Below are 23,631 nucleotides of genomic sequence, written 5' to 3'. Positions count from 1 at the left end.
TTCTTATTCAACCAGACTCAAACTGGATTCTCTGCTGCTTGAATAACCGACAGGATGACAGGGTATTGAAGCTTCAAAAATATTGATCTATTTCATGAGACAGGAGCGTAGGACAGAGATGAATCTATTGAAATACCAGACAAACTCCTACACATTGTCTTAATTGCACAGAAACACTGGCATTGGCAGAGTTTTTGTGTAATCCAGACAGTGTGCAGGAGTTTGCCAGAGATTTATGATAATTAAAGAACAGACCCACAGCCTGTGAGCTGCTCGGACCGCCTCCTCTGGTCAATCCAACCAGCACCCAAAGGTGGATTTATTCATCAGTATAGCAGCATTTTCTGATTATGATCTCATTAGGAAGGAAATAAAGGTTCGCTTCCCAGTCAGGGCCTTTCTGTGCGGAGTTTGCATGTTCTCCCCGTGCACGTGTGGGTTCTTTCCGGGTACTCCGGCTTCCTCCCACCACCAAAAACATGCTCATCGGGTTAATTGGTGACTCTAAATTGCCCGTAGGTGTGAATGTGAGCGTGCCTGGTTGTCTGTCTCTTTGTGTCAGCCCTGTGATTGGCTGGCGACCAGTCCAGGGTGCACCCCGTCTCTCGCCAAATGACAGCTGGGATAGGCTCCAGCCCCCCCGCAACCCGGAACAGAATAAGCGGTTTAGAAAATGGATGGATGGATGGAGGTAACAGTGGAGCCTCTGAGACACTACAGCAGGGGTTCTCAACGTTGGGGTCGGGACCCCATTGAGGGTTGCGAGACACCGTAAGGGGGTCTCCAGAAACCTTAAAAACGAAGAACACTTTAGAATTACACTGTTGCCATTTTACACCAATTTTGCCTGATTTTAACCAGTTTTTATCACTTTTTCCCACCAATTTTGCCCATTTTAACACATTTTTGCAACTTACAACCAATTTTTGTCATTCTAGACCCTTTCCACCACTTTTTTCTGCCTGTTTTTGCCATATCTAAACCAAATCTTGCCACTCTCTGCCTGCTGTTGGCTCTGTTGACATGTAATTGCCACTATTAACCCCTTTAACCACTTTTTAAGCCACATTTTACAATTTGGTATGTCCATTTTTACCAGTTTCTGACTTTTTCTGCCCCAGCTAACCATTTTTTGGCCAGTTTATATCCATTTTCATCCCATTTCACCAATTTTCCACCTGGTTTTGCAGTTTTTTTGGTTATTTCTTGCCGCTTTTTTCAAATTTTTTTGCATTTTTAAGCCATTTCTGCTGCTTTTAAAATCTAATATCACCACCTTTCCCACCATTTTTGCCATTATTAACCCATTTTAGCTATTTTTTACATTTTTACGAGGGCTACTTACTATACAAATGAATTAAAATGTGTTTCTTTGATAAGAGTAGTTATTATAAGGGTAAAATCTAAAATACTACAGCTCAATGTTACAGTGGACCATGATTTTACTGGTCCCCAGTTTGGCTGGGCCCAGAAAGCACTCCCATTTATCCCCTCTTATGGACGACCTTGTCTGCACATGAATATTCTTGAATGTTCATGGCTGTGTTCAGCCATTTTCAGGTACAGTAGGGGTCCCCGGTCTCTGACACCTTAATTTGGGGGTTGCAGGCTGAAAAGGTTGAGAACCCCTGAACTACAGTACGTATTTCAGCATGTTTCTAACACAGCAGCAGCTCTTAGTGAAATGTGTGATGGTGATCTTGTAGAATTACAGGACATACTATATCAGTGTCTTAAACTGGTAAATTTTGTTTGTTTTTTTAGCATTCTGTTGATCATCATGTTGAGCGGAGCATTAAACCTCTGAGCTCTCAGTTATTTTTTAACTCTTTAGTCTCTCCTGGACTTTTTGTCTTTAAAAGTTTGTCAAACATCAACGCTGTGGTCCACAGTCAAGCTCTAAACATCCTTTTCTTCAGGACAACATGAGCTTTAAGAATATATGTGCTGCAGTAATAGCACTGGAATTTTTAATAAAGTTATGAGAATATAAAGACAAAAGAAAAAAATAATCAGGAGTTAAAACTGAAAGATTTTTATGTATTAAACACAATGAATATTAATGACTGAGGGTTTTTTGGAAACAAACTTGTTCTGCCTTTTCTTTGTGATCAAAGAATTAAAAAAAATAGTCATTCTGTGACTAAAAGTCTTCAAAATATTCACATTTTTACAAAAAAAAGTCCTTGCGATTGTTGGAGTGTGAGTCATTATTTAAAGCGTAGAGACTCAGACGGACACGTCACGGCCTCTCTGTCTCTCTTTCTCTCTATTATGAGTCATTCAGGCTCTCCTTCACTTTTTAAGTCTGTGCACATGCTCTGTTCAGCAAACCATGATGTGGCAATGAAACAGCCTGCCATTGGTTGTCACAGCCCAGTTGCAATGCATTCTGGGATACAAACAGACAACATGGCAGCAGGCAATTTAATCTTTAAAGACCCCGGAAAGTCAGCCAAGTACTAAGCTCGCTAGAAAATGCTCTGTAAGAGCTACGAAGGTGGGGATAGCATCACTGGAACAGCACAACAGAGAGCCTCCAGAGGAAAAAACAAGCTACAATTTACCAAGGATGTCCGAATCCTGATCGTTTGATCGGAGCTGAGCCGATATAAGTATTTTGAATTGATCAGAGATCTGCAATTTGATCCGATCAGCCCAGCCGATCATTTACCTCAGCGGTTGTAGACAGAGCACAGTTTACGACAGGACGTAAACGCATCAGTAGCAGTAGCAACATTAGCATTCCTGTGTTTAAACGTGAGAGTGAAAACAGTCCAGTGGCCACTTGCAGCATCTGTAACAAGACCGTTTTAACACCGTACCCTTTTTCCTCTCTCTACCCTCCACTCCTTTCACAGCCAAAATGCATTATTAACAAAAGATGAAATAATAATAAAAGTTAATGAAAAAACAACAGTTCATCCACTGAGATGCTGTCGTATTTGTATTGACAGAGCACTTCTATAAAATGACCCGGTTGTTACCACTTCCTGTCAGTGTTATCTCTGCCTTTAGTGAAGGACATGGGTTTAGTTTGCAGGGGTAAATCTTGCAGCGGTTGTAGAATCTAGTGAAAGACATCTATGTTTGTGGTGTTTCACCCAAAGCCTAACTGATTTGGAGCTGTTTTTTTTTTCAGCGGTGTAATTGCACGTTTGGATTCAGTCAAATAAATTACAGAGCGTGTTTGGCAACAGTGCAGCTAACTGATGTGTTTTCATAGCTTTCAGACAACAATGGAGCTCCATGGAATAGAGAAAGACAGTAATTCAGGTGGTGCTACACACACAGTAGTCGTGTCGATACATTAGTGTGGGTTTGGCTCTGCACCTGCTGTTTGTTGACTGAAACGAGAATATAAAATATTGGCAGACACAGTTTTTGGTTGTTACATCCTGAAGTCAAACACAGCCAGCCCACAGTTAGCTGCTCCTGCAGGTTTTAATTTCTCTCATCCTGGAGGGCTTGTGTTTAGCATGCATGCTCACATTCAACAACAGGCTGATTCATATTCACTCCTTTTTTTTCCTATTTTCTGCAGCCAAACATCCAAACTGTCCTCTGTTGTGGTGCCAGCGGGCAGCTCCACGGCTGCAGCTGAGGAAAAAATTGTTTGGCTCAAGGGCGTTACCATTGTTGCTGTTGGTTTTGGTCTGGGGCGGTTCTGCACGTAACCTTACATGGCTGTGGCACGGCGAGTGAAGACACAGCTGTATGGTTGAAGATGATCAGATGGGCGTGCGAGACCCTTTTCTTCAGAGAGAAGGAGAGAAACAGCGATAAAAGAAAACTGATCATAGAATTCAATTTGTTTTGTAATGCCTCTGCTGCTGATTGCCCTGCTGCTGCACGATACCGGGACATTATGTGAAATTGTCTGTCTGATTATCCTATCAAGAGATTAATTCATAATTTGAAACAACTGAAGGGAGATGGTAGCTCGCTTTTCCTAAACACAATTTCTCTGGCTGGAGTGATGAAGCCCTGTTTCTGTGCACTGTCTTTTTGCAGCTCAAACCTGAACAAACCAGTTTATTTGTTCCTATATAAACCGACTAAGCTATCCATGCTGGGGATGGGTGGTAATACAGAAATATCACATCCAGAGGTATCAATAAATAGCCATGGTATTGCTTTAATTACCGTCATTAAGGCGGGGCTGTGTAATGAATCTTTATGATAAATTCCTCTTGAATGTGTGTTCTTTTCCACCAGCAGCACCGCTAACTGTATCTGAAGATGCTCCTGTTAATGCTGTCAGCTAATTTGATGAACCAGTGTATACCGGTACATTTATACTCGAGCACCATGGCCGAATCACCATTTCTACTGTCTAAACCAGGGGTGTCAAAGTCAAGGCCCGGCGGCCAAATCCGGCCCGTGGTACAGTTACATCCGGCCCATCAGATCATATGATATTTTTACTAGAACTGGCCCACCAGGATGAGGTCTGCAGTAGTATGAGGTCTCCAGTATAAAAATGTAAACTTAACCTGGATGATTTAAAACATCCTTGACTCATAAAAATGAGAAAAAGTAAACAGTAAAATTAACTTCTGTTTTCTCTATAGTTTCAATTTTGCAACTCACAGTTATGACTCAAAGCTATTGTTTTGACATGTTTTTACCTTTACAACTTATAAGTTTGACTTTTCATCTCAATTTTTTTCCTTTTGGATTCATAATTTAAAATGTTAATTCTTATTTTCACCTTTAAAGTCATGATTTGGAATTTTATCTCATGTTTTTGACCTTTTTCAACGTCTAACTTTGACTTTCATCTAACTTTTTCCCTTCTAAACTCATGATTTTTAATTTCTTTCATATTTTGACTTTTAAAACTTGTGTATTTGAATTTTATCTCATTTTTGCTCATGATTTCAACTCCTAACTTTCACTTTACCTTATATTTTGACCTTTAAAACTCAAGATTTCTTATTTTAGCTCATATTTTACCTTTAAAACTCATGATTTTTTTATTTATATTTCAGATTTTGACTTTTAAAACTTGTGATTTTGAATTTTATCTCATTTTTTGATTGTTAAAAGTCATGGTTTCTGTATTCAATCTCATATTTTGCCATTTAAAAACTTCATTTTGACTTAAAGTGTCATATTTTGACTTTAAAACTACCAGTTTGACTTTTTATCTTAGATTTTCATCTTTTAGATTCATAATTTTAAAATTTAAACCATATTTTGATATCTAAAATTTATGATTTTTAATTTAATCTCATTTTTTGACCTTTAAAAGTCATGATTTTGAATTTAATCTCACGTTTTGACCTTTTTCAACTTCTAACTTTGACTTTTATCTTGCTTTTTAACCTTTAAAACAATTACTTTTAATTTTATTCATATTTAGACTTTTAAACTTGTGATTTTGAATTTCCCCTATTTTTGCCTGTTAAAAATCATAGTTTCAGTATTCTCATATTTTGCCTTTTAAAAACTTTATTTTGACTTTAAATGTCATGTTTTTACCTTTCAAACTTAAAAGTTTGACTTTTTATCTCTGATTTTGAGTTTTTTACTTATCATGCTGACATTTTAATCACTAAATTATTTAGATTGACACTCAGTGGTTAAATATTGACCCTGTTAGGCCCTCAGGTTAGACCCAAATTCAGAATCCGTCCCCTGCTGTGATTCAGTTTGACATCCCTGCTCTAAACAGTTAAACAAACTCAGGTTTTTAGAAAGCCTTTAAAAAAATCTCTATCAGAGCTCAGACGGTCCAACTACCAATCAGCTCTGACCTCTGGCTCCTTCCTTGCATGTCACATCCCTGTTTCCAACTCTATCAATAAAGGCATAAAAGAACCAAAAATAAATCCTTTCATGAAAAACTCACTTTGTGACTATTTGAACATTTCTCTGCCGAAGCTAAAATACGGTGCCAAAATCTCTCAACAATACTGGACAAGGCTTCATTTTGCCTTGGATGTAAAAAAGGACCTTTACCAAAGTCTAAAAGCGTTTGGCTCATCTCTTCAGTGGGCATTCAAGGGCATTCAGAGGTTAATGTCACAGACCTGCTGCTGCAATGAACGAAAGACAGAGAGCTGCTGACTCAGACCGCTGCCAGTAGCATGCATGGAAATAAATGCATGCAAATCAACAATAATGCTGTCTACATGTTTTTAAAGAACAACCGAGGTCCAGATCTCGCAGACATCACTGCTTCCTTCCATGAAAGCCTAAAAGTTTAACTCATGATTCCACTAACCTGACAGGTGGAGGTGCTTGTTACTAACTTAGAAAAACAGTAAAAGAGAAGACTCATGATTAAATCTCTCTCCTTTACTCCCTGGATGCAGTGTCTTTACATTAGCGGTGGGTAGAAACATCGATTAATCGATGCATCGCAATATTCCCCCCCTCAATTCAATACTGATTCAGCAAATCCTCTGAATCGATTCACCTCCTGGCCAGTGGGGGTCACTGTGCGTGTGATTTGTGTATGGACGGAGGCTGCACTCGACCAAACAACAACCAACCATAACCATGTTATGTGAGGTTTATCACAATTTCCAAGAGGACAGAAATATTATTAAAGTTTACATGCCCTTTACTTTTTCAGTGTTGATACAGAACTGTCATGTTTTTTACTTTTGTACTCCTTATGCACAAGTAAGTTACTATTGTGCAAAACTTTATTTTCAGATGTTTTACTGCTAAAAAATGTGAGGTGACCTACCACATATGTTCACATGGACATGAAAATAATTATTAAATATTGTCAACAGGTCATGCGTGTATTTCTCCTTCTTACTGAATCAACATCAAAGCATTTAAATCAATATCGAGTCGATATGGAACTGAATCGCAGCCTAGAGAATCGAAATCAAATTGAACCATGAGGTTCTTAGCAATACCCAGCCCTACTTTACATGGCTAAAAAAATCTGCAAACTTTGTTCAGATTGTGAAAAAAGTGTTCCTTACACTCTGATGGTTTAGAAAAACCTGAAGAGCTTATTTTTCAGGACTACATCTTACGTTTGTTTCATTTTCAGCCTAAAATCCTCCCTCCCCAGAAGCAGAAGGGGAAAGCTATTCTCCTGATTTCTCAGCTTCAGCAGGTCCCTGATATATTCTGCTTCTTCTACGGAGCTCCGTCAGCTGGAGTCTTCTTCTTTATTTATCATCCTAACTTTGAAACCCATTTTAAGGACTGACAACTGTTTTTCCTCAAACTGGTAAAAATCAAATATCCTGCATCCCGGAAACAGAGACTAGGGCTGAAGGACTTGGGAAAATAATCTTATTGTGTTTTTTCCCACAACAATGCCATTGTGATTTAATATGTAATGTTTTTAAGGTCCCCATCTTGTGTATTCTCAACAAACAAGCAATAAATCCTTCCATATCATAAACACAAAATAGATTGAAACCAGGCTGATCAATGTTGAGAATTTTTTTTTTTAATATTATTTGTTGTATTGAAGGGAAAAGTATTCTTATGTCCTATTTTCAATCAAACATAACAAGAAAAGTTGGATTTTTGCAAAGTATTCTAGAAAAAAATGACACTTGAATATCGACCTGATGTGTAGAGCATAAGATCGTAATAAAATATTATTAAACTGGTTTTTAAACAAATTTCAGTTTAAAAAATTGCACTTTTGTTTTGATAATTGCAGGAGGACATACTGTGATCAAATCTTATTGGGATTAATTGCCGAGCTAATAAAGACCAAAAAATAACTAAATAAATAAATAAATAATTCAATCTAATAAAACACATAATAGCTCCTCTGTTTATTTCATTCATTTTTCAAAGCCAAAAATGAAATATATATAGCACAGAGAAAAAACAATTGCAGTGTCAGTTTTTTCTCTACTATTCATCCCTTATTCCTGCAGAACCTTCTGGAAGCATCCGGAGGAGAAACTACGTGGTCACATGACATAATAAGAAGTAGAAATAAGACGTTAACTCATGGCCACCAGTCAAGACAGCTGTGGTGTAAATGCAGTGATTCATGTGAACCACCGAGATCATAAAAGCACTTCAATCATGGATTTACCAACGTCCATCAATTAACACAACTTTTATACATACAGAGCTGACAGCTTTACTTTATTATAAACACAGATTATATGGGCTGATTTCATGTTTTTAGAGCCTAACTTTATTAGGGCCCAAGCACTGACCTGTGCGAGGTCCCTATTGTATCTGTAATGTTTCTTTATTAATAATTATTATTATTAGGGGCAACATGCATAAAAATCAGTATACATATGTATCATGACTAGACAAAAAATCCTTTTGGGACCATCCTCAAAAATGCACAGAAAGTGATATAATACGCAAAAAGTGACAATTTTTGCCCATTTTTGGCAAATTTGCAGACCTTGCATTTGAAGGAACTGGTCTGAGGGGACTTATTTTGTTTTACTTCTCTCCCCTTCTGAAATGTAAGAAAAGTTCGACCTCTATCTGAGCGCTCCATTATTGAGAAACAGAGAACAGGAAGTAAAAAGTTTTTGGAACATTTTGACAACCATTAAAGAGCCTGTAAAGTGAAAATAAATCTGTATTTAGGTCTGTTGTATGACGGCTCACTGTGGTATGAACCCATAGTTCAAATTCCAGTCATGAAAAAAATCTCCAAGTTTATAAAATTAAACTTCAAAATCATGAAAAATGAGGCAGTAAAATCTGCTCCAGGATGGTGTGAGCGTGTCTGATGAATGAGCCGAAGCCACACCCACTCAGGCGAAATACGATCCTCTCAGATTTAAAAAAAAAAAAAGAATGCTGCAATATGATTGGAGGAAAGCTCTCACACCATAAGCCCGCCCCCCGACCTTACGTTGACCTGGCTCTGTGCCAGAGAAGAGATAAAGTCAGATTTCTGTCTCTGCTGCCAAAGTTAACACCGCCTACAGACAGGCAGCAGGCAAGAGAATAAAGTAACAGAATGACTGATGACAGAAAAGAAAGTTCTAACTGCTGTTTTAAACTATGAGGTGATTAAAGGCATGCTTTAGCTTTCAGTTCTGGCTTTAAACACATGATCTGGATCTCTGTAGAAGACGTTCAGATGCCAGAAGGCTCCAGGTGATGATGAGGCAGGTGTAAACTGCTCCCCTCTCTAAAAGGTTATTACATGAAATATATCTGCAGAGAGTGACATTTGAAGGAGGCCACTTGGGATTCAGGATCTGCAATTTCATCGTCTGAGCCCTTCATCCTGTCCAATCTCCTTCGTCGTCAGCCGTAACGGCTCCTCCAGGTGTGTCTGAGAAACAGAGGGAGAAGAGGAGCTCTCCTGGTGGACGTGAGCTGCTCTAAAGGCAGATCATCGCCGCCTGAATTGCAGCAGCTCGGGGTTTTTCTCCTCAAGACGGGGCGCACCGAGGATGGAGCGCTCTGCCCAAGGACTCGTTCTGATGTGTCTTTGTTTGATGAGAGGAGAGGAAAACACTGGAGGTTCTCTACGACCAAGAAGACTCTGGATCCAAATCTAATGCTCAGCAGCTTTTCACTGCTGCAGTTATCTCCAGAAACCTGTGATGGCATCCAGAACTCGTCTGTGTTCACTTCTCTGTAACTGCTCCTATAGTTTTAAGTTTCAACTTAGCACTGATGATTTTCAGATTTTAAAAGAGTAAAAATAATAAGTGTAAAGGCTCAAAATCCGAAATAAAATCAAACTTATCAGTTCAAAGGTCAAAACATGAAATGATGTCAAAATAATGTTTTTAAAAGCAACTATATGAGATAGAAAGAACAAACCATGAGGTTTAAAGGTCAAAATGTAAGTTAAAATTCAAAATATGAGTTTATAAAATCAGAATATGAGATACATTTCAAAATCATAAATTTTAAAGGTCAAAAAATTAGGTTAAATTTTATATTGTGAGATTAGATCAAGGGTGTTAAACCCCAGGCCCGGGGGCCACATCCGGCCCATGGTGCAGTTATACCCGGCCCACCAGATCACATGATGTTATTATTAGAACTGGCCCACCAGTATAGGTCTGCAGATTTCCTCCAGTATAAAAATGTGAACTTAATCTTGATGATTTATAATCTTTTTGTTGAGTCATAAAAAATAGAAAAATTAAACAGTAAAATTAATTTGATAAAACGTCAGACACGTAGGAGAAATTTGTGTTTTCTCTATATTTTCAATTTTGTATCTCACAGTTATGACTCAAAGTTTTGGTTTTGACCGTTTATTTCATATTTTGACATTTACATCTCATATTTGACTTTTTATTTTATATTCTGATCTTTTAGATTCACAATTTTACATTTAAAACCCCATTTTGACCTTTTAAAGTCATGATTTTTATTTTATTTTTATATTTAGACCATTAAAACTCATGATTTTGGCTTTGATCTCATTTTTTGACTGTTAAAAATCATGGTTTGGGGAGCAGGTGCCCTTGTGGTTGGAGGTGCTCCCCATGTACGCTGACCATTTCAACTCCTAACTTTTACTTTTATCTCATATTTTGACCTTTGAAACTCCCAATTTTTAATTTTATTTCATATTTTGGTATGCAAAACTCATGAATTTGAAATTCTATCTTAATTTTTACCTTTTCAACTCATGATTTTAAGTTTTATCTCATTTTTTGACTGTTAAAAATCATGGTTTCAGTATTTTATCTCATATTTTGCCTTTTTAAAACATTATTTATACTTTAAATGTCATGTTTTCACCTTTAAAACTTATTGGTGTGACTTTTTATCTCAGATTTTTGTCTTCAAGATTCAAAATTTTAAATTTTAAACCCTATTATGACATTTAAATATCATGATTTTGAATGCTATCTCAGTTTTTTGACCCTTAAAAGTCATGATTTTTAATTTTATCTCAGTTTTTTGACCCTTAAAAGTCATGATTTTTAATTTTATCTCAGTTTTTTGACCCTTAAAAGTCATGATTTTGAATTTTATTTCACATTTTGGCATTAAGAACTCATAAATTTGAATTTTATCTAATTTGCCAACCATTTCAACTCATAATTTTTACTTTCATCTCATATTTTGACCTTTAAAACTCCTGGTTTTTAAATTTATTTATATTTTGGCTTGTAAAACTCATGAATTTGAAATTTTATCTCATTTTTTACCTTTTAAACTCATGATTTTGAGTTTTGTCTCATTTTTGACTGTTAAATATCATAGTTTCCCTATTCCATCTCTTATTTTGTCTTTAAAAAACATTATTTTGACTTTAAATGTCGTGTTTTTACCCTTAAAACTTATCAGTTTGACTTTTTATCTCAGATTTTGAGTTTTAACTTAACATGTTTACCTTTTGATCTCAAAATCATTTAGGCTGACAGTCTATGGTTAAATGTTGACCCTGTTAGGCCCTTGTTTCAGCTGAATCACTGCAGCCCTGGGCTAAAAACAAAGCGAGGTGACTCTGCTTGTATTAAAGCCCCAGACAGACCGACAGATCCACATCCACATTTCTTCATTAAGAGAATGAGACTGAACATTCATACAAGATGTGGACAGTCCATCAAGAATGTGAGGTTCTAAGCACAAAAGAAGAAAGGATGAACAAACCAGGCAACATGAGGGCTTTATTATCAACTGTAAGCCTGGCCCACGCTTAAAGACTTTTACATTTCTTAGAATATGAGTATCAGATGTACACCATACTTTTCATCACTTCATTTAAAAGCCCAAACCAGCGAGTGTATTAGGGGCTGTCTTTTTTTAAATGTTATTCCTATAACATTTCTGCATACGGCTCTGAATCTAACGCTGGAATCATGCAGCTGAATGCCAAAGTGTCCTTTCCTTGAAGACGCAGTGACGATGATAAATCCAGAGTGACAGAAGTGCAACCGAGCGGCAGCAGCAGAACGGAGCAGAATTCAAGATGCTGCTATTATGTATGAGTTTGTCTGGGGGAATGAAAGAGCTCTGCACGAGCAGCTTGACAGCACGACTGTTGAGAAAAGAGGGGATGGACGATGACTTCTCATGCCACAGAGAGCCACGTCGACTGGTTATGTCTGGTCCAGGAATCCTCTTGGTCTCGAGCAAACAGAGCCAAGAGTCCCTCGGTGAGATCGTGTTTGAGAAAAATGTTAAATAGCTGCAAAGCCAGGGAGAGAAAAACTTTGTTTCTGAGTCACAGCGATCAGAAAAGAGATTACAAGCACCTGGATGAGTGGCTGTTCCTCCTCCACGTAGAGGACATGTCAGCTACTTCTCATGCTGTAGAGAACGACTCTACAGCCAAAGGTGAAAAGCATGCATCACTTCAGACAGGCCTGTATGTTCACAGAGATGTATGACATCCTGCCCTGCATCACAATGAAGCACAACTAAAGGAGCCTGTAGAATACATATCTTAAACTCAGCGTGCAGACGCCACACCTCGTCATCCTGCCTCCAGAAACTAATTTCCCGCTCTGTGATTCATGGAAACCGACTTTCATAGACTGACTGCCTTTCTTCTTCCTTTACAGGGGAAAAAATGGCGTGTCATATAAAAGAGAGTTACAGAGTGCTCGTATGTACGCAGCGCTCTGTGATGGGAACGATCCTGGCTGCTGCAGCACAACAATTCACCATAAATGTAGAGAGGAGTTATTTTCAATACATAAGGGAGAGTAAACAGAGGGAGCCGGTCCTTCAGATAACGCTGGTGCCAGCTACTATTACTGAAAATGATCCCTTTATACAACAACAATCTCCACAGTTAATGCTGGACAGTGTGGACCCAGCTAAATGATGTTTACGATGTATATCATTGAGTCACCCATGACCTATGAGCAAGATTTACCCAGAAACAATACAGATCATGTTTAATGATTTAAAATATCTGCTGGTTCAGCACTTAATCAGAGAGTAAAGTTTGTTTTTTACCTTCACACCAAACCAGCCTGGATGCACAGGTCAAAGGTTATGCTGCAGATGCTTTTAGTTTGTTCAGACCCTCTTTGAACAGTTAAACAGAACATTAATGGAGTTTAAACTGATGTGCAAAGTGCAGAGGGGTTGCATTAAGTCTGCAGAGTTCACATAGCCAGGATTGCCTTGATAATGTTTGTACTTGTGTAATGTGGTTTAGTCGTCAGTCTACGTAGCTCTGTAGTTCTCTGGGACCTCCTACAGGGGGCAGCATAAACTGATTAAAGAAGCACTAAAATCACCCTTTCAGTCAACATGTTTGTGCTTTCTTTGTTACTGGAGCAGAACAAAACTTCCCAGGAAGCAACACAACAAGTATGCAACAGGAGGGACAAGTAAGGATCCATTCATAAATATGTTGATTAGTAGGAAATAATAAACATGTTTATTAACAGACTCAGAATTTTATCAGGCCTATTCAGATGGCTCAACACTGCAAATAGTGTGATAAATTCAATGCAGCAAGTTACAAAACATTAACCCAGCAGCATTATACAACTGATTTAATTATCTGATTTGCTTAGAGAAAGAAATTCACCCTGAAACTATTGCATTCACTCAAGTTCCTCACCAAAACTCAAAATCCCTTTTCTTAACCCTCTGAGCCCCAAAGCTCTCTCCTGAGCTTACGGTCTTAAAAAGCTTGTCAGACATCAACCCTGAGGTGCTCAGTCAAACTCTAAACATCCTGTTTCTTCAGGACAACCTGGGCTATGTGAATATGTGTGCTGCAGATATGTCACTGGGGCAGGGTCCTAAACTAACTTTTTCTACCAGCCAGGCAGATATTTTACCAGCCAACCAAATAAAAATTGCTTTTAAGAGTTGTAATTTGCTATCAGTATGATTTAACATGTCATTTGGGTCTTGCATGCGATTCTAATACTAGCAATAATGTATGCTAAAATATGAAAAACTGTTTCAAAAGTGTAATATTTGGGTTAATAAATTCTGTAGTATTCTTACTACAATGCAAAAAGAATCTTTCAGTAAGGAATTTTGCCTGAATCACTGACTTCAGTCTCCTTTGGACAGTCGAGACAGAAGACTTTAGCTCGACCAGACTGCAACAGCCCTATATAAACATGAATGTCTGACCAGTGGTGGACAAAGAATTCAACAACATGACTTGAGTGAAAGTAATGATGAGACTGGGGGTTGGCGGCGGCAGTGGGAGCAGCAGCAGCAACATTAACCTCCATCTTTTGGTTGTCGCTCATTAAAATCTCAGCCTCAGCAGGCTCTTTTGAATTAGTTTTTTGTTTTTTTTCGGGAGGCTCCACAATACCTGGCCAGCATCGCCACCATACTTTTTTCCTACTTCTTCTTATTCTTTTTTCTTACTACTTCTTCTTCTACAAGCAAGGAGGCAGTGTTGCCAACTCCTCAGTAGGGAAAGTAGCTATTGGCTGTGCTAAAAGTCGCTAAATGATGTCATCACCTAATTTGCATAATTGTCTATATGGATTTAATTGTGAAGGACACTGTAGGAGGGAGGAAAACATCATGAGAGAGACAAAAAGTGAGTAAAAAGACTCTTACTATGTGTACAACTTCAAATGAACTTGCTTCTGTCAATTCTTATTTTTATAACTTCACAATTCTAACCCTCCTTTATCTGGGCTAGGCAAAATGACTCAAGAGATACTCTGGCCCAAATGGACCAAAAAGAGACAATAGAAAAACTATCAAGGCACCTTCACAGCGGGGTTAATCTGTAGTCTGAACATGGAGGCGTGAGCATCTCCTGAGATGGACTGCTGCGTGAGGAGTGGGCTGCCTGTCAGTGTTTTGGGACGAGGAGGGGCCCGCGGCAGCAGCCGCTGCTCACTGAGAGGCGCTACAACGATAGGTGCTTTTATGTTAGAGTCTCCTAAAGTCTCCAGTTACACCAGAAAAAGTTGCTAGATTTGTCGTTATTCGCTTTTTTGAAAAAGAGTCACTACAGGGATCTGAAAACTCGACAAAGTTGCTAAGTTAGCAACACAGCAAAGAGGTACGGGTGCAGTAACAACCAGCCATCCACCTCAGCGCGCTGTGAATGACGTCATGACTGATGCACTTACGTGACCAAAGATCGTCTCAACCTGAAATACACATTAATCTGCCAGGAAACCAGCCGATACCAGCATCGTTCTCCAGTAACAAAAAAATGAATGTTTCACTGGTAAAAAAATAACTGGCCACAGTGGCAAGTGGTCATAAAAATTTACCAGCCAGAGACAAAATCTACCCGTAACTAGCAAGTGTTAGCTTTGGACCCTGCACTGGGGTTTTAAAGAAGTTATGGGAATATAAAGAAAAACATGAAAGTGAAATAAAACCTCAAGGACCTCTAAATGTGACATACAGCAAACAATAACAACTTTTTTAGTCCAAACTTGTTCTCCCATCTACTGGAGAGCAAAACTGAAAAAAAAAAATCATTCTCTGAAAAAAATAATCTAAATATTCACTCATTTTTTAGATTGGCTATTTAGCCATTACTCAAAGCAGTTCCTGTCTGCAGAGACACAGAGGGCTAGATCATGAACAAAATGGCAAATTTATTGCAATAGTGGAGTCATTGTCAACTTACTGCAATAGTGGTATCATTGTCAACTTATTGCAATAGTGGTATCATTGTCAACTTATTGCAATAGTGGAATCATTGTCAACTTATTGCAATAGTGGTATCATTGTCAACTTATTGCAATAGTGGTATCATTGTCAACTTATTGCAATAGTGGTATCATTGTCAACTTATTGCAATAGTGGTATCATTGTCAACTTACTGCAATAGTGGTATCATTGTAAACTTATTGCAATAGTGGTATCATTGTAAACTTATTGCAATAGTGGTATCATTGTAAACTTATTGCAATAGTGGTATCATTGTCAACTTATTGCAATAGTGGTATCATTGTCAACTTATTGCAATAGTGGAGTCATTGTCAACTTATTGCAATAGTGGTATCATTGTCAACTTATTGCAATAGTGGTATCATTGTCAACTTATTGCAATAGTGGTATCATTGTCAACTTATTGCAATAGTGGTATCATTGTCAACTTATTGCAATAGTGGTATCATTGTCAACTTATTGCAATAGTGGAATCATTGTCAACTTATTGCAATAGTGGAATCATTGTCAACTTATTGCAATAGTGGTATCATTGTAAACTTATTGCAATAGTGGAATCATTGTCAACTTATTGCAATAGTGGAATCATTGTCAACTTATTGCAATAGTGGTATCATTGTAAACTTATTGCAATAGTGGTATCATTGTCAACTTATTGCAATAGTGGAATCATTGTCAACTTATTGCAATAGTGGAATCATTGTCAACTTATTGCAATAGTGGTATCATTGTAAACTTATTGCAATAGTGGTATCATTGTCAACTTATTGCAATAGTGGAATCATTGTCAACTTATTGCAATAGTGGAATCATTGTCAACTTATTGCAATAGTGGTATCATTGTAAACTTATTGCAATAGTGGTATCATTGTCAACTTATTGCAATAGTGGTATCATTGTCAACTTATTGCAATAGTGGTATCATTGTCAACTTATTGCAATAGTGGTATCATTGTCAACTTATTGCAATAGTGGTATCATTGTAAACTTATTGCAATAGTGGTATCATTGTCAACTTATTGCAATAGTGGTATCATTGTCAACTTATTGCAATAGTGGTATCATTGTAAACTTATTGCAATAGTGGTATCATTGTCAACTTATTGCAATAGTGGTATCATTGTCAACTTATTGCAATAGTGGTATCATTGTCAACTTATTGCAATAGTGGTATCATTGTCAACTTATTGCAATAGTGGTATCATTGTAAACTTATTGCAATAGTGGAATCATTGTCAACTTATTGCAATAGTGGAATCATTGTCAACTTATTGCAATAGTGGTATCATTGTAAACTTATTGCAATAGTGGTATCATTGTAAACTTATTGCAATAGTGGAATCATTGTCAACTTATTGCAATAGTGGAATCATTGTCAACTTATTGCAATAGTGGTATCATTGTAAACTTATTGCAATAGTGGTATCATTGTAAACTTATTGCAATAGTGGAATCATTGTCAACTTATTGCAATAGTGGAATCATTGTCAACTTATTGCAATAGTGGTATCATTGTAAACTTATTGCAATAGTGGTATCATTGTCAACTTATTGCAATAGTGGTATCATTGTAAACTTATTGCAATAGTGGTATCATTGTCAACTTATTGCAATAGTGGTATCATTGTCAACTTATTGCAATAGTGGTATCATTGTAAACTTATTGCAATAGTGGTATCATTGTCAACTTATTGCAATAGTGGTATCATTGTCAACTTATTGCAATAGTGGTATCATTGTAAACTTATTGCAATAGTGGTATCATTGTCAACTTATTGCAATAGTGGTATCATTGTAAACTTATTGCAATAGTGGTATCATTGTCAACTTATTGCAATAGTGGTATCATTGTAAACTTATTGCAATAGTGGTATCATTGTCAACTTACTGCAATAGTGGTATCATTGTCAACTTATTGCAATAGTGGAATCATTGTCAACTTATTGCAATAGTGGTATCATTGTAAACTTATTGCAATAGTGGAATCATTGTCAACTTATTGCAATAGTGGTATCATTGTAAACTTATTGCAATAGTGGAATCATTGTCAACTTATTGCAATAGTGGAATCATTGTCAACTTATTGCAATAGTGGTATCATTGTAAACTTATTGCAATAGTGGTATCATTGTCAACTTATTGCAATAGTGGAATCATTGTCAACTTATTGCAATAGTGGTATCATTGTAAACTTATTGCAATAGTGGTATCATTGTCAACTTATTGCAATAGTGGAATCATTGTCAACTTATTGCAATAGTGGTATCATTGTAAACTTATTGCAATAGTGGAATCATTGTCAACTTATTGCAATAGTGGTATCATTGTAAACTTATTGCAATAGTGGAATCATTGTCAACTTATTGCAATAGTGGAATCATTGTCAACTTATTGCAATAGTGGTATCATTGTAAACTTATTGCAATAGTGGAATCATTGTCAACTTATTGCAATAGTGGAATCATTGTCAACTTATTGCAATAGTGGTATCATTGTAAACTTATTGCAATAGTGGTATCATTGTCAACTTATTGCAATAGTGGAATCATTGTCAACTTATTGCAATAGTGGAGTCATTGTCAACTTATTGCAATAGTGGAATCATTGTCAACTTATTGCAATAGTGGTATCATTGTAAACTTATTGCAATAGTGGTATCATTGTCAACTTATTGCAATAGTGGTATCATTGTAAACTTATTGCAATAGTGGTATCATTGTCAACTTATTGCAATAGTGGTATCATTGTCAACTTATTGCAATAGTGGTATCATTGTAAACTTATTGCAATAGTGGTATCATTGTCAACTTATTGCAATAGTGGTATCATTGTCAACTTATTGCAATAGTGGTATCATTGTCAACTTATTGCAATAGTGGTATCATTGTCAACTTATTGCAATAGTGGTATCATTGTAAACTTATTGCAATAGTGGTATCATTGTCAACTTATTGCAATAGTGGTATCATTGTCAACTTATTGCAATAGTGGTATCATTGTAAACTTATTGCAATAGTGGAATCATTGTCAACTTATTGCAATAGTGGAATCATTGTCAACTTATTGCAATAGTGGTATCATTGTCAACTTATTGCAATAGTGGTATCATTGTAAACTTATTGCAATAGTGGAATCATTGTCAACTTATTGCAATAGTGGAATCATTGTCAACTTATTGCAATAGTGGTATCATTGTAAACTTATTGCAATAGTGGTATCATTGTAAACTTATTGCAATAGTGGAATCATTGTCAACTTATTGCAATAGTGGAATCATTGTCAACTTATTGCAATAGTGGTATCATTGTAAACTTATTGCAATAGTGGTATCATTGTCAACTTATTGCAATAGTGGTATCATTGTCAACTTATTGCAATAGTGGTATCATTGTCAACTTATTGCAATAGTGGTATCATTGTAAACTTATTGCAATAGTGGTATCATTGTCAACTTATTGCAATAGTGGTATCATTGTCAACTTATTGCAATAGTGGTATCATTGTAAACTTATTGCAATAGTGGAATCATTGTCAACTTATTGCAATAGTGGAATCATTGTCAACTTATTGCAATAGTGGTATCATTGTCAACTTATTGCAATAGTGGTATCATTGTAAACTTATTGCAATAGTGGAATCATTGTCAACTTATTGCAATAGTGGAATCATTGTCAACTTATTGCAATAGTGGTATCATTGTAAACTTATTGCAATAGTGGTATCATTGTAAACTTATTGCAATAGTGGAATCATTGTCAACTTATTGCAATAGTGGAATCATTGTCAACTTATTGCAATAGTGGTATCATTGTAAACTTATTGCAATAGTGGTATCATTGTCAACTTATTGCAATAGTGGTATCATTGTAAACTTATTGCAATAGTGGTATCATTGTCAACTTATTGCAATAGTGGTATCATTGTCAACTTATTGCAATAGTGGTATCATTGTAAACTCAGTCCAATGCTGTTACTATTGTAGCTTTTAGCAAAGACATATAGACTCAAACCTTGAAGGCTGGCGGTGTTTTCACTGTTAATTTCAGCCACATTTTTCAGACCAAAGTGATATACTCTAACCCACAGATGTTGTGGTCCTTTTAAAAAATTGTTTTTCCTCTATCTATTTTTGCATTTAACTACGTTTGAACTTATTTGCTTAGCAGCATCCCTGACTTATGTCACAAATCAAACAAAGCCAGTTTTTCTGAGTACCTTTAACAACAAAAAACTGTAAACCCTTAAGAAGGAGGGGTAAATCAATGTTTGGAATAATAAGAACCTGAAAGGAAACCGTTGTAGAAGCAGAAGTAATCCTGATTCTGTCTGATGTGAGGAAATACTGTGAAATCTATCAAACTCTTCATGAAGCCATTATATCCCAGATGCTGTCCTCTCAGTCCCAATCTGAAATAGTTTCTGAGCAGCGTGTTTGACTGATTAGTCCGGTGTCAGAATGGTTTAGAATCGTGTCCCCGGCGGTCGTCCTCCTCTGCTGGCACTGCTGGATCATGTCGGGAGTCTTTCCAATATTATAATTACCTCTGCCCTTCATCTCCGGCCCCTCACCCCCTCCTTCATATCAGGATTGTCCTGAACAATCACTTTGACTGGCAGAGCTATGGGGTGTTCACTGAACGTCAAGAATATAAAGAATTCATTAACACGTATCCTAAAAGTCGCTGCATCGTCCTTTTTCAGCAATTACATCTTTTTAAAGAGAAATTATGAGAAGGTTACCTTCATAGAAAAATGCTTAGTGGGCTGGAAGTCAGAGCAGTGACGTGTGAATGTCAGCCCTACACTATGTTAAAGCCAGCCTACACTCACACCCTGGACTTTGAATAAATATAACTCTGCTGTAATGAGGCCGAGGACTGAACCTGTTAGTCCAGCATCCAAAGGTTAAACCAGGAAGCTTGTGTCATAAACATGAAGCCTTCAGGATTCAAACACGTGCTGCATGTCTTCTCTCATGGTCACCAGACAATAATTCATACAAGGATTTATCATGTGAAACAAGACAATCGTAGAATTTTCAGGGCTCTACTGTTAGTTTCTGTTGAAGGAGAGTTCAACAAAACTGTTTTAATCTGATGTAGAATCATTAAAACCAGTAACTTAAGTTTTCATGTGGCCTGCAGTGAAGAATGCATTCATTTCTGTTGAAGGTTAAGTGGATATACTTGAGCAGAAACACCTGATAGTTGTACTGAAGCACAGGAAAAGTGCAGAAGCATCTTCTGTGTGGATAAAAAAGCAAAAAGAGCTTGTTTTAGAGGGTGTTGTCACATTCAGGACCAATGAGATGAGCAGACCACATCCAAAAAGAAAGACGTCCTGACTGGGAACCAGTGAGTGCTGTGAAAAAGCCTTTACTGGTTTTATATTTTCTGCATATTTATTACATTTAATGTTTCAGATCTTCAAAAAGCTTTTAATATTAGACAAAAACAACCCGGGTAAATATATCAGACAGTTTTAGATTATGATTTCATTTATAAGGGGAGTAAACCCATCCAAGCCTACCTGGTTCTAGGTGTAAAAGTCATAACATGACCGATCTTTGACTCAGAACATGGCTCAACCAACAGAATTACATTTTCTTCTGCTGATTGAGTTTTACTGCTAAATATTAAAACAATAATTGTCAGGGTGGCCAAAAATGCAACACAAAAGGAGAACCCAAATGCAGGCAACTCAAAAGTTTAATCATCAAAGGGCACAAAAAACCTGAAAATGCCCCCTAAACTTAGTTCACAAAAATACAAACAGCTCACCAGAAAATAACACAAGGAACAGGAGGAAGCACTGGGGCTGTGTGTCATTCAGCAAACTGACAAAGACAAAGGGAAGCAGAAACTAAATAGACTGGGAGTGATCAGACACAGGAGGACAGGTGTGGCAAACGAGACACAGGTGAAACTGGTGAGGGCGATCAACGTGGCGGGAAACCAAGGCAGGAAGAAAAGCAGAAATAACACAAGGGACAAAATAAAACAGGAAATATGGAACACTGCACAAGACGGTTACAAAGAAACACACAAGGACTGCAAGACAACAAAAACACATTACTCTAAGGCAGGGGTTCTCAACGTTGGGGTCGGGACCCTATTGGGGGTCGCAAAACATTGAGAGGCGGTCTCCAGATGCCTTAAAAATAACCTTAAGTACTTTTCAAATTACAGTTTTGTCACTTCACACCAATTTTGCCAAATTTTAACAAGTTTTCATCACTTTTCCTGCCATATATCAGAACATTTTTGCCACCCAAAACCCATTTTTGTCCATTTTAAACCCTTTCCACCACTTTTTCTTTGCCTGTTTTTGCCACTACTAAACCGAATCTTGCCACTTTCTGCCTGTCATTGGCTCTGTTGACCTATTATTGCCACTATTATCCACTCTTTACCACTTTTTAATGCCCATTTTAACCAGGTTTCACTTTTTGATACGTCCGTTTTTGCCAGTTTAACCCATTTCTGCCCTTTTTTTGACAGTTTATATCAATTTTTCATCCTATTTCACCAAATTTCCACCTATTTTTTCCCACTTTAAAGCTATTCCAGCCACTTTTTTATCCACCTCTACCACTTTATATGCCTGTTTTTGCCATTTCAACCCATTTTTGGCATTTTTTTTGCCACTTATTAAAATTATTTACACTTCTAACCCATTTCTGCTACTTTTTAAATCAAATTTTTACCACCTTATCCACCCTTTTTGCCATAATTAACACATTTTAATTATGTTTTTAAGAAAAGGGATTTATATTTTAAGAGGACTCCTTACTACACAAATAAATTTAAAAAAAATTGTTTCTTTGATAAAAGTGCTTATTATTCAGGTTAAATATAAAATATAGATACCACAGAGTAACTTTACAATGGACTAGGGCTGGGCAATTAATCGCAAATTAGATTAAACCACAATATGGCCTGCTGCAATATTCTAATCGCAGACAGTGCAATATTTCTTTGACCTGAAATAGGTCAAAACACCAATATTTTGCAGTAGATGTTTTATGCTCTACACCAGTGTTAGTCAACCCTGCTCAACCAAAGAGCCAAACTGTTGACAAATACCTCTGCAAGAGCCACAATCTACGTGGTGAAAGGTGGCAAAAACAGCATGAAGTTGCAATAAAAATAGGTTTTAGGTGGCAAAAATGGTCTAAAAGCAGCAGTGGTTTGTGTGTTAAAAGGGGCAGAAATTGGGAGACAATGTGGAAAATGGTCAGGAAGTGGCAAAAAAATGAGTGAAAAGTGTCTAAAATGGGCAAAAAGCTGTAACGAGTTGCAAAAATGGGCAAAAAAAGGAAAAAAGTGGTATATAATGGCAAAAGGTAGCTTAAATGGGGCAAAAGTGTCAAAAAATTGTGAAATAGGGCAAAGATTGGGGAAAAAAGTGGCAAAAAGAAAAAGCAAAAATTTAGGGAAAAAAGGAAAAGTGATATTTAATCACAAAAGGTAGCTGAACTGTGCAAAACGTGGCAGAAAATGGTGAAAAAGAGCAAAAATCAGATTAAAGTGGCATAAATCAGGTAAAAGTTGCAAACCCCTCCTCCCATAAAGGAAGAAAACGGTATTTAACAGCTAAAGATAGCTGAAAAATTGTGAAAATGCCCAAAAAGTTTTTTAAAGGTTTTCTGGGGGGAATAATATTTAAAATTATGACATAAAAAAGCAAATATCATCACAAAAGAGTAACACGATGCTGTGCAAATTTGCTATATGAATCAAACTAGCTTTTCTTTTTTCCAAGTCATTTATTCCTAGTTTTATGGTGCTCTTTTTAATAAAGACTGATTTATTGCTTGTGTTTGTTTAACAACACATAAGATTGGTAACCTAAGAATAATCACACACTAAATCGCAATCACAATACTGGGAAAAATAATGGCAATTCAATTATTACAATGAACCATGGTGTTGTTAGCCCCCATTTTGGCTGGGCCCCTCCCCTTTATCCCCCCTAACGGACAGCCTTGTCTGCACATGACTGTTCAACCACCTTCAGGTACAGTAGGGGTCCCTGATCTCTGACACCTTTATTTTTGGGGTCCTGGGCTGAAAAGGTTGAGAACCCCTGCTCTAAGGAGCAACT

At 37.0% G+C, this 23,631-nt stretch overlaps 1 protein-coding gene across 2 annotated transcripts in view; it reads right to left on the bottom strand.

Annotated features, from left to right (window-relative positions):
- Nucleotides 1-23,631, bottom strand: part of mei4 (meiosis-specific, MEI4 homolog (S. cerevisiae)) — a 119,627-nt gene that overhangs the window by 71,989 nt on the left and 24,007 nt on the right. The window lies entirely within an intron of this gene.

This window comes from Cheilinus undulatus, linkage group 14 (genome assembly GCF_018320785.1).
Source record: "Cheilinus undulatus linkage group 14, ASM1832078v1, whole genome shotgun sequence".
NCBI lineage: Eukaryota > Metazoa > Chordata > Actinopteri > Labriformes > Labridae > Cheilinus > Cheilinus undulatus.
The sequence above is the reverse complement of the archived record's forward strand: the minus strand, read 5'-3'. Positions and strand labels throughout refer to the sequence as shown.